At 41.6% G+C, this 17,627-nt stretch overlaps 1 protein-coding gene and 1 long non-coding RNA gene across 5 annotated transcripts in view; one reads left to right on the forward strand and one right to left on the reverse strand.

Moving 5' to 3' along the window:
- The window catches only part of LNX2 (ligand of numb-protein X 2), a 156,988-nt gene that overhangs the window by 102,296 nt on the left and 37,065 nt on the right, over positions 1–17,627 (reverse strand). The gene's annotated exons all lie outside the window — the stretch shown is intronic.
- LOC147014584 (uncharacterized) overlaps positions 1–17,627 on the forward strand; it is a 67,278-nt gene that overhangs the window by 15,116 nt on the left and 34,535 nt on the right. The window contains exon 2 of the long non-coding RNA XR_015050810.1: positions 16,088–16,212. This is a non-coding gene — a long non-coding RNA (uncharacterized LOC147014584). The remainder of the gene's footprint in view (positions 1–16,087; positions 16,213–17,627) is intronic.

The raw sequence follows: 17,627 nt of genomic DNA on the forward strand, positions 1-17,627 counted from the left end.
TCAGATGAAAATTGATGATTTTAGAAATTTGACAAAGTTGTTGACCTTTGACCTATGTTGACCTTTTGAGCTCAAAAGCAATATGCTTCTTACTTATGACCAACTCTACCATTTGGTGAAGTTTCGTGAAGATCGGTTCAAAATTCTGACCTGTAGTCGATTGACATAAAGACAAACAAACAGACAGACAATCACAGACCAGACCAACCAATATACTTGTGAATCTTCGATTTTGCAAGTTACAAACAAACAAACAAAAAATAAACCAATGTCACACTGAGGTGAACAGAGCTGCTATCCACCAGGAGCGACTCCTTGAGGAATATCTGCCTACGAGAGATTCTGATGAGAATCGTTCTACAGAGTAACCATGAAAAATATGCTTTTGCCTCATAACGTCACCAAATGACGTCATAATGTCTCAAGCTTGACATATCTAGAAAGCACTCATCAAGATGTTCAATTTGAGGTACTACACGATATGGTTCCTAAAACTTGAAAATTTGACCTTAGGGTCAAATATGTTTGACCTGAGGCGCTAACCATGAAGGTCAAGGCCAATCACCACCAAAAATTAATCAGCTGAGCGCCAGACCATGATCTATATTCCCATGAAGTTTGAAGACGATCCGATCAAAATTACTCAAAAAATAAGGGTTTCGTCGATTCCCCTGATTTGCGACAAAGTGACCTTGACCTTTGACCTTGACATTCAAATTTTTATGCGCTGAAAGGGACCTCTATAGGCCTCTGATATGCGAAGTTACAAAAATTTCCAATGATAACTGTGCTCTGCAGAGTGATTTATACGTGATTACAGACCAAAAAAACAAAACAAACAAAAACAAACAAAAAAAAAAACATATGAAGGTCAAGGCCAATCGCCACCAAAAATTAATCAGCTGAGCGCCAGACCATGAACTATATTCCCATGAAGTTTGAAGACGATCCGATCAAAATTACTCAAAAAATAAGGGTTTCGTCAACTCCCCTGATTTGCGCCAAATTGACCTTGACCTTTGACCTTGACCTTCAAAATTTTTGTGCACTGAAAGGGACCTCCATAGGCCTCTGATATGCGAAGTTACAAAAATTTCCGATGATAACTGTGCTCTGCAGAATTTTTTATACGTGATTACAGACAAAACAAACAAAAAAAACATACACGCTGACTAACATATCTTGCAAAACTTCGTTTTGGCAAGATAATAAAAAAACATACAAGCTGACTCACATATCTTGCAAAAACTTCGTTTTGGCAAGATAACAAACAAACAGACAGACAGAGGTGAAAACATAACCTACATCCACCTTCGGTGGCAGAGCTAATGAGGAGTTTTAAAATTTTATATGCTTCCTCAGCCCAGCAACCAAATATTGAAACATCTCCCACCCTCCTTTACAAGCCGCAGCAAAATAAAAGTCACTCAAGGTATATTGCTTGACCCTTTCAAGCATTCGCTTATTTTGGTCCTCAAGACTGTCTCTGCCATTAGTCATTCCCTCACTTGCGTTGCCTCAGCCATTGCTTTTTGCAGCAGCAGAGAAACAACACTAGGTCCTTGAATCGCTCCTGCTGCTGCCGCTGCCGTTAGCACTCATAATGGTGGCATCTCAGGAGGACATATGCAGGAAGGGTCGAATAACTGTTCTTCCATCTTATATTTAAATGAGTAAGTGTAATGGAGCAGCCTTAACGGTGCTGAAGTCAAATGTCAGAGGCAAAAACAAAACTTCCATTAACTTTCCAACAAACATAACCTGCCCTATTCAGTGGTGTTGGTTTGGTCCCAGTTTAATCAAAATGAGTAATGGACTATGTACGTGAGTATCCGGGAGCATATTATGTGAGTATCCGTAAAGGCATCGAATCATTGATATTCTGTTTGACAACTTATTCCAGATTTTGCTAAATGTGCTTAGAGGGTTCATTGTGTGTCAACAAGGCATCTTGAAGTAAGTGAGGAACACATTTACTGCTGGAAGATGGTGCCAACTGTCATATATCTGGAGCCACCTCTGCCTGGAAGAGATGGAATTGGTTGCAACTTCTTCCCTGGGCACCGAAGATTCCTGACATTGAACACCATCAAACATGCCTGGGAATTGGGGGAAAAAAAGCAAGCCCAGCCAAAACATATGCAAGGGCTGCAACTAAATCTGGATCAAGCTGTCTGTCGTACAGAATACCATCGATTTTATGCCTTCACTGGTGCAAGCAACGTATGATGCCAAAGGACATGCGACCATCCATCCATTGGGACCATACTCTGTGCAGAGCTTTGGTGCTGCTTAACCCTGCATTAGTACCATGGTTTTTTTTTATGCCGTTAGTACCTTGGGGTGTTTGAGCACCCCAACTTTTAAATTTTTAAATGAAGCATGTAAGCAAAACTAGCATGAAGTTCAAGTCATTTATTTAGTGAACGTATGCAGGATGATACATATTGTTATATTTCAGTTTGATTTCATAGTACATGAGTACATAAATACATCAAGACAATAATGGAAAACAAAATTTATCAAAACTCATGAGCTACAGCAGAAATATCCTCATCACTCACTTTCATCACCTGATATAGTATTTTGGCACTCGATGCGACTGACAGTCAACTTGCTGTGTTCTTTACACGCATGTTTACCACACTGGTTACACACTGTTTTCACTTTATGATCGCGTGACCTGGGACAGAATGCACATCTCTTTGCCCCCTGTGACGAGTGGGGTTGTGGGGGCATTGGGCATACAGGGAACCTTCTTTTTGATAATTTCTGGTTTATTCTTACCTCCAGAATTTGGGTCAATTTTGTCATCATAGTGCATGCTGCTGACAAGAACATTTTTCTTCTTCTTACTCTGCGGGATGTATGAAACTGGTGTCATTTTGTCTGTGAAAGCAAATATGCTGTCATAATTACATCTGTTCTTTGTCTCTAAGAATTCCTGAGGAATTTCAGGCTTATTTTTTCAGTACCTTGTTAGTACCCTGAGGTATTGTCTCTCCGCACACTGAGAAATGACGTCTACCTCTCACAAGAGTTCCCACAGAACTGTGAAAAATTTTGAGCGCACTCAACACACAGAATCGTGAAGCTACTGCGGAGAAAATGGATATTAGTGCGCACATCTATAGAAAACGGGACATTAAAAAAAATTGGGGTTTCCAAACACCCCAGGGTACTAACGCAGGGTTAAGCAGTCTCCTTGGCCGTTGGGCACAATCCTGGGAAGGTCACCACTCCAACACAGGATACCAGCAAGCCGATACTCATTTTGCCAACCTCAGAAGAATGACAGGCAGAGTCAACCCCACTTGGTATTAATTCAACAGCCGAGGGGGATTTGAACTCAGGATCCCAGGATCCTGATAGAATCCCAAACCTACCACCCGAACGATTAAGCCAACAAGCTAATGCTAACAAATACTGATATATGTCGTCCATTTGATTGTGTTTGTGTCGCAGATTGTTAAAATGTAGGTTGTGTACAATCAGGGGTTCATGTTAATCTGCAAGAGCACTGTAAAAGTACATATAATTCGGATTTTGTATTATTTTTACTAATAATTCCCGCGCTTTGGAAGAAAAGCGGTAATATTGTGATTGTGTCCGTCCGTACGTCCATACGTCCGTCCGTCCGTACGTCCATACGTCTGTCTGTCTTACCCTGTAACTCCTCCTACACCGTTTGAAATAGGAACTTGAAACTTTGGGACATAGTAGATATATGTATGGGGAAGTGCACAACACTTTTGGATTTTTGATATGACCCCCAAGGGCTTGGTGCACTCTGCAAGGGCCAGAGGGGTTGGGGTCATGGGGGTCGATTAAAAAATAAAATTGTCTTATCGCTTTTTAAATGAAACGTATTCATGAGTTATACATTTAACAACATATTTTTTTCACATGATGATCAGAGGGTGCTTGGGGAGGTAGGGGGTGCTTAGCAGATTGGGGGTCAAAATAGCTCCTCCTACACCGTTTGAGATAGGAACTTGAAACGTTGGGACATAGTAGATATATGTATGAGGAAGTGCACAACACTGTCGGATTTTTGAGATGACCCCTCGGGGCCGGGCCAGAGGGGGTGGGGTCGTGGGGGCTGATTTTTTTTTTAAGTGTATTTACCATTGTACATGGTAAATTCTTTTATAAAGAACTTACTTATGTGGCCCCCATGAGTGGCAAGCAATCACAGGTTTTACTGTATTTATCTAATTGATTATGAATAATTATAATTAATATTATACACAGTTCATTCCTATGATTAAATTGATGCACAGTTCTATATTGCTGGACAGTGTTAAATTAATGTTTCATGAAATGTTGGCATGCTTGCAATGACTTCTGATTTAGAAAACATAGTAAGTCTTTGGTCATAAAGCACATTAAATAGAAAAGAATAGTCAATCCATTTTGCAAGATAAAATTTCACCTTGCGTTAATGGGACAAAGCAGCGCGCGCGGGAATATGCGATGGTGTGCCATCGACAACGTAGTTCTAGTTACATATTCTTGTATACTGAAACATAAACATTGGCCATTCTTGGACTGTCTCGTTCCAAGAACCTTTTGAACGGCCCTCGCAGGCAATTGCTTTTCACAGCATTCCTTGAAAATGTTTGTTCTGAGGATGAAACTGTTTTTCACATAAAGCTAAAACTGACTAATGCTTGTTATTCAATTCTTCTTACTCATCTGACATGGTTATTCTTTGGCCAGGGTCGAACTTAAGTATGAGTAAGATACTGAAATTGGCAAGTCTCGCTCGGTCTGCAAACTGCCAAACCTGCGAGGAAAAAAAAAAAATGGCCGATAGCCATGTAAATTAATAATGCAACTGAAAAAAACCTTCATTGCTTCCAAAAAGAAGACTGGTCAATAAAAAAAGAAACAGCTGGTTATGGCCACAGGTGCAGAAGATCTCTACGTGTTGAAGATGACGTGAGAAGTTAAACTGTGATGATGATGGTAAAACTCCAGGGTGACATCTTGGTACTGCCTGTGTACATTTTCTTTTCAATACATGTTGTAATAACATATCTGTACTGCGTTTTTATTTTTTTACTCGCAGTACAAACCAACCTCATGAACATAGCAGCTGACAAGACACGGAAAAGAAAACATGGACTCTTGAGACGACACACACACACACACACAAACAAAACGACTGCCCTCTTGTCAGTTTTTGGGGCCTCTCGTGAGCCCGTGTGCTCACTACCATACTTGGTGCACTCTCTCGTGCCCGTAACGGTGAGCTACTTGTAACGCAACGACGTGGAATGTCATTCGCTAGCGGGCTGTATATAACATGACATACGGACCACCATGTGACAGCTTCCTTTGGATTAGAAGCTATAACCTCACTGGGATCCTGTTGCCGACACAAGGTGTGCATTGTAATGGCTCCAGGCCTTCTCTGGCATTATAACTTAACATCAACGATGCAAACCCTATGGATAAGGCAAAACTGGCACAAGCTACAGTACTCACAAAAAATGTCGTCAATAAGAATTCCAATGTGGATTATTACATGTTTGATAAACATGTCACCCATCTCCTGTACTCTCCATCAAAATCCCCCCTCCCCATCCCCATCCCTCCAAGCCATCTTCCCCCTTTTCCCCTTCCTTGTACCTCCTATCTAACCTTTAACCCTACAGCACCCTTTCAAATATGACAGTTGTGTGTTCACGTTACATCGAGGTGTTAAGGCAGGAGTTCTCACATGGGTGTTTGTATTCCATGTTTGTGTAGAAGCATTTTGTGGGTGAACTTTTTAAGGTACGAAGCAGATAGGATGGATTAAATGACTTCGATCAACTCAAAATAAGTCTTTGTGGACTTTGGAATTATATTAATCATGAAACATACTCTGCTACAGAGCGTCTGTGCTGCTGAAGCTGTTTTTTGTCAATGGTTATGCTGGGTGGTTTGCCATTGCCTTCGCAGCGTGAGTTATGGCAGGAATTTGTAATTTGTTCATGTTACCAGCGATAGCTCGCCTACTTTTCAAGAAGGACACCATGGGATCTTTCACGTCCACCAACTCATGTCGACAGACGGGTCACCCAGTTTAACGTCCATCATAGGGACGGCACACACATTGATGAATCACCCTGCCCGTGAAACACCAGGATGACAGTTCATAGCTGGGTCGGGATTTAAACCCAGACTAGAGAGCTTAGAGGTGGGTGTGCATACCTCAATGCCATCCTGCCAACCCTGTGCAGCATATAGACTATGCCAAATCCACAAATGTTCAAGTTCAGCCAGAATACAGACACCTTTCTTGTTCATCAAATGAAGGAATGATATTCAGCAGTCGTTTTAAAACTTATTTCCTGATTTAAAAAAAATAATAATAATAATAATAACAGACCGTCCCAATCAAGCCCACACTGTACCTACAAACTGCTGGTTCATACAGATCATAAATAAGCCTTTCATCTTGCATGAACCGACTTCATAGGGGAGCGTGGAAGCGGCATGCATCACGAGTTGATTTTTTGTTTTTACAATGATGGAGAATTTTAGCATTTCGATTGTAACTTGTTTCCCGGTGATGCTCTAACTGATGCCTCAGAGACCACTCGTGGGTTTGTCATGTAAACCATACGTGGTTCAGTTGCATTATTGCCACCTCTCTCAATCCTTATGATCGAACCCATCATGTCTTGGAGCACGGATGATATTTCCGCATACCCTGGAAGCCCCGAAGGTGATTGTGCCGTGTGAACCATGATTCTGATTCATTCGGAGCATTTCTTGTGGTTATTCAGATACATTACATGCTACCTTTCTGCTCTAAATGTTAAACTCACCCCCATTGTATTCTCCACACTCTTACATTTTTTTTCTTACATTTTCACTTTCCAAACAGTCCTACAATACAACAACAGAGGAACACACCCAAATTATGTGACTTGCTGTAACGAAATGAAATGGTACAAGTAGCTGATTCTCTCGGTCCCCCACCTTTTGGGTGGTATGCGGAATAGATTGATATAATATGAAAGCTAGATATTGAATGGTTTTGGAAATATCATGCACACAAGCCAAGTTACCGAGATGGTTGCCAAGACAACATAAATCAGCCAATCACAGCCATGATATGATCTAATCCGGTTGAGATAATGTCATGAGGAATGGATATCTGCAATATGAACGATAAATGGTCAATGTTTTTTTTGAGATATCGTGCACACAAAAGTACATGGACGGATGATCGGTCAGATGGAGCTCATTCTAATGACCTTGTCGGAGGGGACAATAATAATTTTAATGGACCTTTCAGAATTTAGGAGTAAGAATGAACGAGTCTGACAGAGGGTGGTGAGTGGGGACAAACAAAAGGACAACAGAGACTAAAACACAGGACAAGTTAAAAGCAGAAGCAAGCAATGCTACTTGGGATAAATCAGATGTAATCTACGGTTGAAGAGATTTTGATGGTGAATATGGAGGATGTTAACTTGAAAAATCCATTAAATCTTGGGAATGGAAGGTGAGTGAGGGGACTCGTTCGAGTTTACAGTCTAATTAAGGGACTTAACTGAAAAGTTGTGAAAAAAAAAAACTCTTGTGTATACAATAAAAGGACATTACTGGTTGCACATGAATTACAAGGACATTAACACACAACGGACAAATAAACACAATAATAGCCAGACCTGATGGGGTAATGGTTGGAGTTGTCAGCTTTGAGTCTGAGAGGTCGGCAGTCTGAAACATGGCTGAGTCGTACGAAAGACTTAAACAATGATATGTGCTGCTTCCTTGTTTGATGTTCAACATTTTAAAAGGATAGATCATTGATAAGCAAACATGGTGCAGGCTTGATGGACCTACTGGCCTCCTGCATTGAAGGTACTTGGAAGGGAACTCGTATTTATTTATGTGTATCTGATTTTAAATTGGTCCACAGCACGAGTCAAATGATCGGATGAGAATAATAATCAGGTGAAGCCTATTCCGTAGTTGCATAAGATAATTGGCCATGTCGAACAGGTTACAACGTCATAACAAGTGCCTTCTGAAGCCAGCAAATGCAAGTTGTTATCATAATGATGGTGAAAACTGAATACAGGGTGTGATGTTTTCACCATTTCAAACAGGCTCTCACATAAGTGATTTAATCGACTGCATAAAACAAACCTATGCCTGGTGTTGGCTCCATGGTTAGGGTGGTGGGCTTGGGATCCTTGGATATTGAGTTTAAATCCCACTCAGATGTTGAATTGATACCAGGTGGGGTTGACTCTGCTTGTCATCCTTCTGAGGTCAACAAAATGAGTACAAGCTTGCCGGTATCCTGTGTCGGAGTGGCGACCCGTCCAGGATTGTGCCCAATAGCCAAGGAGACTGCTTAGGCAGCACCAACGCTCTGCACAGAGTATGGTCCCAATGGATGGATGGACGGATATTACCATCACACTTATGAGGTGCAAGATTCCCTAATACTGTACAATGTTTCGTATGGTGGTTGAGGCTCGTGTAAGAGCTTAAAGGAAGCACCTGTTTTTGTTTGAGCTGTTGTTAGTTAGTCGAAATGTGATTGGATAAATAATTCTGTGGACATTGCCATCCATTGTGGAATCTTTCCAACATCCTCGAAGGCAACTCTCACTTGTTGCAGCTTAAGAGGTCTGAAAGAGGTCTTGCTTTAGGCTCGAAGATTCAGGGCCGGAGTTGAAACCAAAATGTCTGTTACGACCTGCACTAATTTACATTTGAGCATTATATTGAAAGAATCCTCTGTGTACTGGATGAAACATTTTTGCTTTGGGCCTTATTTTAATTCTCTCCTGCAAGCAACCAAGGGCACTAATCATTTGGATTTTGGCAGCATGGCGGTGGCATCAATACCGATGCAAATGGTTTGAGACATCCATTGTCCCTTTGCTGTAGAATCCACAAAACATCTGTAACTTAAATCTCCTCTGAGTGATGTATGAGTAAACCAGCAAAAGCAGTGGCAAAAAGCTCATAGATGATGAGCTGAGAGTCGCAGTCCATCACATTGGTAAGTGAGGTTCAGATAAATCATTGTATTCCCCACATGCTTGTGGTAAGATACATTTTACTATCTGTGTTATAGTCTGTATAATAGCAGGTGGGAAGTAGAAGAACCCGAATGAATGCAAAGACAATGAAAGATGTGTTGGAGTTGAAAGAGGAGTGTGATCTGATGCTCATTGCAATGAATGATCATGTTTCCTTAATTGCTTGACATTGGCAAAACACAATTGAGCTTGCATTCAAGATTGCTGATTTTGTTGGGATGAAACGTGGAATAAAAGGACAAAGTGATTCGGCTGAATGACAAAGACAGAGAAATAGCTTTTCTCTCTCTCTAAGAGCGAGTCTCATGGAAGAGCAAAATTGAACTGACAGTGTGGATAGCGGGGCAACAATTGGTCATAACTAGCAAGGAGAGAGAGAGAGGAGAGAGACAGAGACAGAGACAGAGACAGAGACAGAGACAGAGACAGAGACAGAGACAGAGACAGAGACAGAGACAGAGACAGAGACAGAGAGACAGAGAGACAGAGAGACAGAGAGACAGAGAGACAGAGAGACAGAGAGAGAGAGACAGACAGACAGACAGACAGACAGACAGACAGACAGACAGACAGACAGACAGACAGACAGACAGACAGACAGACAGACAGACAGACAGACAGACAGACAGACAGACAGACAGACAGACAGGCGTTAGGAAGGGTTAATGGAGGTAATAAAGATCATGGGTCAGGACGTGCTGCTCCAGCGCATGCTCCCATAACTGACCTGACCTGATGGGGGATGGAAAGAGGTGGTGGTTCAATGCCTGCTTGAAGTACTGGAGGGAACAGTGAGAAAGAATGGCCTCTGGAAGGTGGTCCCACAGACAGGAGAAACTAGAAACAAAAGAGTTGAGGTGTGCAGAAAGCCAAGATTTTTGAAGTTTTACCGGAAGGGAGTTACTGGAACAATGTGTGTATCCTGTAATAGATCAGGATGACTGAGCGAGCAGAGGGACCAATGTTGGAGAATAGACTGTAGAAAACAGAGACCACCAACCTACATGTGATGTGAAAGCAACTGACCTTATGCTTCAGTTTTATCGCAGGAGATTCCAATAAAGTTGAGAGCTTTAGATTCCACAGAATCTAGAGAGAAAGAGAGGTATTGCTGTGTTACCAGTCCATACTCCATTGAGCCATGGAAAAAAGTCTTGTAGACTGTAAGTAGCTCTGATTTTCCAGGGAAAGACTTGGATATCTTCAAACTGAAGCTTTTATTCTAGCAGAAGCAGGTGATGCAGAGGTATAGTTTTTGAAGCTTGAGAGTTAAATTTTTCTTGGAGAGAAAACAACATGTTCTACTTTGAATGAGTTTGATGGCTCAAACTAGCACGGTGACGAAAGCGACATGAGGATCAACTCCCAACACAGGCTTTTGTCTTGGAAGCAAAGAAGAGAAGAACAAACCATTTGAAGTTCAGGATTATGAAGTTACTGAAGGTGTCTTTATTTGAATATATCATGTCGTCGTGAGCCCGTTTCTTCCTTTGTAAGATAAAAGATGTTTAAAAGGTATCGGATTTATACAGGAAGAGTATTTGCTCGGAACTGCTCGAGTTTGGGGTTGAAGGAATTTGAACAGCTTGATCTTGATGAATTCTACTAAACGATTTTCTGAGAAACTTCAGCAAAATGTTTGTGCTTGAGTGCAATTCAGTTGGTCTTTTGCTGCCAAATTGCTCTTACACATGGGAAGTCTAAATTTAAGAAGGAAACAGCAGTTGTGCCAATTGCAAGAACACACAAGCAGGCAATGTTGCCTCGAACCTTAACAAGGAAGGATCAAAAAGTGGCAGACATTGTGTTACCTCTTGTCTGGATTTTCCAACAAAACATGGTGAAGGAAAACAGTGTTGTTTGCATTTAAATACAAGAACAAGTTTTTTTAAAGAACGTGCAATTTTATAGTCAAAACAAGAAGTATTCTCCAATAAACTTTATTTTTGTTTTGTTTACACCTTGCCAGTGTCTGCCATTTGCGAGTCATTCCACAGGCTTGCACAACACTTTCAGCTTTACCACCTATGGTGTTTGGGCCTGGAGTGCAAGGTAGAGAATTGTTAACGTCGCTTCACGATCGTCATTCACACTCAATTGATGTCAATGAATTAGTATTATTGGTCACTGCCAATCTATGCATGCCTGGTATTGGCTTAATAGTTAGTGTGGTGGGTTTGGGATCCTAGGATTCTGAGTTCAAATCCTGCTTTTCTGTTGAATTAATTCCAGGTGGGGTTGACTCAGCCTGTCCAACTTCTGAAGTTGGCAAAATGAGTACTAGCTTGCTGGGATGATTGAGCCATGTGAGCAACTTGCCATGATTGAGCCTCCTGCTCTGTTGGAGCAGCGACCCATCCAGGATTGTGCCCAATAGCCCAGGAAACTGTTTTGGTAGCACTGATGCTCTGTATGGAGTATGGTCCCAATGTATGGATGGAATGTATGGCCGAGGATAAACTTTTTTTTTCAATAAATAATAGCGAAAGTGTGTATGTCTCTGTAAGTCTGTCCAGAGTGAATACACTGACACCCTTGGGCCAATCGACACCAAATTTTCAGGATATATTCAGGGGCCTCTCCTTCGGTTTTCTGAGAAATCTTTTTCAAAAGTGAATTATTTTTTTTTCAGATTTCTCAGAGGCGTTATTATTCGAGTTATTTGTGAAAGTAACAGGATATATTATTGTAAGTGTCTGCAGTTGCTTTTTCTTCTTTGGGAAAAAGAAGTCCATATTAAGTGAGTTTATGTTTGGAAAACCTTTTTCAGTGTTGTCAAAGTTGAATGCACATGGCCATTTCAAAATGTGGAAACATTTCACGCAAAGGCCCGGTCACACCTTGACGTTTTAGCCAGCGATGGCAACGTATTAAAATGTTTGTAAAACGCTGGCTTACGTTGAAGTTTTGATGTTTTTTTTTAAAGATTCGGACGTATTCATAGCGACTTGGTCTTATGTATAACGCATTGGTAACGGACACAGAACGTTTCGTTGTGTTATAGATAACTTATACCAACGAATGCTGAACCTGTTGTCGGCCTACACAACCGATGCCCAACGATAGTCTAACTTAGGCATAGCGCGTTGCACGCATCGCCGACAATGTCGTGACGTAGCCTATTAAAAGGCTGACGCACAACGATTCAAATCATAACTGCCGTAGAAATGGAAGTGACAACATCGCGGTCACACCTTGGCGATCTTGCCAGCGTATGCCAACCTAAGAAAAATGTGTCTAAAACGTTGGGGCACGTCAAATACGGTATGAGTAAGTTTGGTATACGTGAGTACAACGCTAAAGTACGCTATCATACGTCGTAGTAAGTAGAGTACGTCAAGAAATTTTAAACATGTTCAAAATTTTAGTACGTACTCGGCGTATGACACACGTTCCGCATGCGATGGGGATAAGTTGTACACACGATATGCGGACGCTTACACACGTCCACAAAGGCTACTTATAAGCTACTCATAAGTCGAAACATGTCGCGGTAATGTCTTTTTTACGCGAAACTTATTTCTAACTTATGTTTGACGTGCTTTGAACAAATTCTTTACGTAGTCCCAACACACATCGACGTATGTAGACGTATTCCAATGACGTCTTCCGGTCGACAAAAAAAAAAAAAAATTAACGTGTTTCTAGCTTACAACTGCCATATAAAGACGTGTTCCCAGCGGTTTTGGGAATTGGTATATAAAAATGCTGCTCATAAAAGGGGAACCCAACAGTGTTTTCGAGTCCTTTTTGAGTCGATGTCCATGTCAGCAGTAACAGTATCAGTATCAGTATTGGTATTAGTAGTAGTTTGTTCATGTTGGCAGTAGTAGGTGAGTGTGAGGGGGAGGGTGTGGGTTATGATGGATCGTCCTTGCGTCCGCGTGTCCACGGGTAGGTTCATAGGCTGCCACTCAACGATTTAAATGGCTGCATCTCCACTATTGAAAGTAGACGCTTGCGCTCAACAATTGGATTTTTTTACACTCAACGACTTTTAAACGGTACCACTCTGCTATTTTCATTGTTTACAATGAACGATTTAAATTGCTGTCACTCGCCTTTGTTTTTTGACGCTGGGGTTTGGAAATTTGAAGCGTTTCTTCTGAACGTGTTAAAACGCTCAAACTCGACTATTTCAAATAGACGCTGCCGATGGATAATTGGAATCATAGCCAAGCTAGACATCGAAGTGTGAACATCCTCATCATGCCGAAGAAAAGTTTGAAGAATGCTGCAAATAAGTGTCCTGGCCGTGGCCGTGGACGCTGACGCAAGGACGATCCATTATACCGGCGTTTTTCAGCCTATGAGTAACTTAAAAGTAACGTCTGTCGATGTGTGGCAACGATTGCGTAACGTGCCAACAACACGTTAATCATAGGTTAGAAATAAGTTTCGGGTACGCAAAACATTACCTCGGCGTGTCTCAACTTATGATTAACTTACAAGTAGCATGTGTTGACGTCTGTCAGCGATCGCAGACCGTGCATACAACTTGTGGCCAGCGTAGCGGAACGTGTGAGTCATACGCCGGCATACGTCATGAAATTTCAAGCATGAAAAAATTTGAGGACAACCGAAAAGTACAACGTTTAAAGCCAACGTACAACGATGTATGGCAGTGTTTTTCAGCGTGCTCTCAATGTTATCAAAACTTACCCATAACGTATTCAACGTGTGCCAGCGTTTTAGAAAAAAAATTCAAAAATCGGCATACGTTGGCTAAAACGTCAAGGTGTGACCGGGCCTTAACTTGTATTCCTAACGGCAAATATTACCGTGGAGACTGAGGGAATGACCTTTGTTAATTTATGATTTTGTATCGTCGTTTTTAGGGAAACCAACAAAGGAACAAGGTAAATATAACTGAGAATGCAAATTGTTCTATAGTTTGGGAGCATTTACATTAAAAACCCTTAAAAATATTCCAGCACGTTAAAAGGTTTTTTGGGGGATATTCTCCAAACAAATAAAAACTTTAACACTATTTGATCAACGGTAAGCTACATGATATGTCATAAAATATATCATAATTAGATAAAGTGTTCGTGATTGGTGTTCACCATGATGGTGTTCCCCAGGTCTGTTGATAGCAGGTGTTTAGAAGGTGAGCTTATTGGAATGTCTAAGTTAATGGAGTCAAAATGTGGAACTAACAGATGTGAGCGAGTGGATTGAAACGGTGAAAAGTGACGGGACGAGGGGACGTCGTTTGAATGTGGAAATACAAAGAGAAAAACAAACGATGTTTACCCACACTCCCCCTCCCTCCCGCTGGGTATTCATGGCCACATGGATCATCCGAACAAGATGGGGAGACGGATGCAGGGACCGTGGTGTAGTTCAGAATTTAAGTCTCAAAGTAGAGCATGGTAGAGAATGAGATTGGGGAGTAATGGGAGGAAAGTGTGATGTATGTATATATGTAGCTTTTGGGGTGGAGATGGGAGAAGAGGGTTGAATAAGTCCGCCTTGTCGGTAAATGTACAGAAGATAATGAGTCCTGAAAAACAAAGCCTGTTATTATTGCATCGTGAAATTGCTTCCAACTCGCTGTTTACAACCTTGATTGTTAGTGTTCCAAGATATGGGGGGGTTTTTTTTGGTTTTTTTTTTCATTACTTTCATTTGCATCATAATTGTAGAGTATGAGTTTACAAGTATTGTTTACCACGTGAGCACAAATAATGTGTTTGGATGAAGATGCATCATTTCTGTGTTGTACCGTCCAACGAGGTCATGCTGCTTACATCTGTGATTCGCAGGCAGGCCGTGGGACAAACGTAAATCCGCAATAAGTGCCAAGCCATCACATTCGGACAGAAATTGAGGCCTGTCTGAAGACCTTGCGAAGTGCTCGACGAGATAATACCAATCATACATCGCTTTATCTCGGTATGACGTGAAGGGACGATCAGAGTGGCGCTCACACTGTGACTTAATTTATTTGCTCTTTAATACAACATGGTAATTGATGAGGTCTGCGACTGCAGGCATCTCACAGCAATGTTAGATTTGTTTTTAAAAAAAATTTTGATTTTAAGACTTACACTTGTTGTGGTGGCATTATTTCATGCTTTCAACTGGCTATGAACAATGGTGCATCGCCACTGCTACCGAGTATGGCGGCCCCATTACCAGTTCACTAGCACTCATCTCGCCGGCCTCAGAAGGATGACAGTCTGAATCAACCCCACCTAGTGTTAATTCAGCAGCTGACAGGGCTCAAACTCAGGACCCTAAGATCCCAAGCCCACCACCACCCTAACCACAAAGCCAACACCAGGCTTCATTAGATTTGGAAATGATGCATAAATACAAGCTTTGTGCTGTATATTGAACGTTTTAGTTTACAAGGTCTAAGGATCGTAGTGGAGCCAACATTATTTTGCTTTAGTCGATGGAGTACGGTACCTTGAAAATCGTGTTTGTTCGGTGCAGATGAAACCCTTTCACACTGGACCTGAATCTCTATCAAGAAGACAACGGTACTGCAGACTGATTGCTCTTTAACTGTCTGTAAGATTGCAGATGTGTATGGGTTGAACAGTGGGACTGGTCATATAATTATCTATTTGTTACAAAAGCTCCATACATGTCCTTCCCTTTCCTTTCTATTATGTTAGTATGCCTCATGCATGTCCCTTCCATTTCCTTACTCCTCTATGAATATGCTCCATACTCTTATATCCTCCTAAATTTGTTCTCCTCTCTTCATTCCACACACACTCCCCTTGCTCTACTGTCCCCTCTGTCCTGTCACTCTCCATTCTCTTCTGTTTTTCATCTTTAATGTTTTCAATTAATCCCAAACCCCACAGGCCTATCAAAATGCAAAACGATTCCAAATCAATTAATGTTTGCCCATGCTCAGTTGTCATTATCTGCTTCCCTTTGGCTGAAGGACACACAAGCCAAATGCCAAACATGCACGATACTTTGTTTAAGTTTAACAAGGTCCTTACACGGGAAATTGCAGAGGTCTAAAGTTACTTTATTGTTCTGTTGTTTCACCACAGCTAAAACCATTACTGCCTTGAGCTGCCTCGGGGGTTGCCCCCGGTGATCCATGCACTGGTTTGCTGCTCTTGGACCCAGTTGAGTGTGTCATGAGGATTGCTTTGGGAGATGGAAATGTAAAATGGTGAGTAAAGGTTAGTTTTTATTTGTAATTGAACTTTATATTGCCTGGATGATAATGCACGTTTCTCCAGTAGTTTCTACTTTCAAGCAGTGACCAGGGAGACCTTACATTTGTCCCAGAAATGACAACAATCTGTATCATTTCTGGTCCAATGTGAAGGCTGGTGTCGATCTGTGTCTGTGGACAGGTGGAACAATGGGTGGAATCAACAGGACATTGCTCGAGGTATGTTAACCGCCTTGATCGAGGTTTGCTAACCGCCATGGAAAGCAAGGAGAAGCTGATGTTTTGGGAAATAACCTTTATTCAGAGCAGGCTGTTTTGCTCCAATGAAGGATTAATGACTGAACCACAAGCTTCTCTTTGGTTCCCATGGCAGATAGCATACCTTCATCAACATCCTGTTGATTCCATCCATTGTGCCAGTCATGGTCTGATTGTTCATGACTTTTATCAAGTTAGGATTATCAAACCTATTGTCATCAAATTGTTCTCAATGTGTAATAAGGAAATGATATTTTGAAAGAAAACCAGATTAATTCATTCATTTCGTGTTCAGCCTGTGGCAGGACAGCCTCGAGGCCCGAAAGGATGTGCACTCGCCTCTGAACTGTTTAGCCTGGGGTTGAATCCTGACCCAGCTTTAAACTACCATTCTGGTGTTTTGCATGGAAGGTGAGGCATCAATGTGTGTGCCATCCATCGGTTGGACGTGAAGCCAGGTGTCCCATCTGCGAGCACTAATTGGTGGAAGTTAAAGAACCCTCGGTGTCCTTCATGAAGTGGAGGCGAGCTATCTCTGGCACCCTGAACAAATTACAAATTCCTGCACACTCTATCAAGTGTGCTGCATCGGAGTGACGATGCATCCGGTATTGTAACCCGATCCAAGGAACTGCTTCGGCAGAACCGATGTTCTCTATAGAGAGCATGGTACAAAATGGTGTTAGGGGGACATGGTGACCACCACAACAACCATTTCGAAGAGCATTTAAGAGCCAACCATGAACCATAAAGTGTGAACTGATCAGACCAGGCACGAAGTCATCATTTAATTTGTTGCTGAGGCAGCTGGGTTTTTATTGACAACCCAATAGTAATATGTCATTCCCCTGGAACAAGCTCTGTTTCCAGGAATTATGGTTAAATCAGGCGTTTGGAATCTAAACCATTAATGTTAATACTGCTGCTTTTACTCGGATTTAGAGACGGCATCTTCCTGGGCACCAGTCCAGTGTCCTCACCACTAGGCCACTGTGCCCTTGAAGGGCATTTAAGTTCAAATTTGCATTTAAAAACGAATGGCACAAAATAGCTTTTCATTTGCATCGTAATGAAAGAAACACAATCATGTCTTGAATGAATAATTTGCACATCAACATAAAATCACACTCTGTTAATTGGTAAACTGGGTT

The sequence above is a fragment of the Eptatretus burgeri genome, chromosome 13, assembly GCF_056783735.1.
Source record: "Eptatretus burgeri isolate ZD-2024b chromosome 13, Ebu_testis_v1, whole genome shotgun sequence".
NCBI classification, from domain to species: domain Eukaryota; kingdom Metazoa; phylum Chordata; class Myxini; order Myxiniformes; family Myxinidae; genus Eptatretus; species Eptatretus burgeri.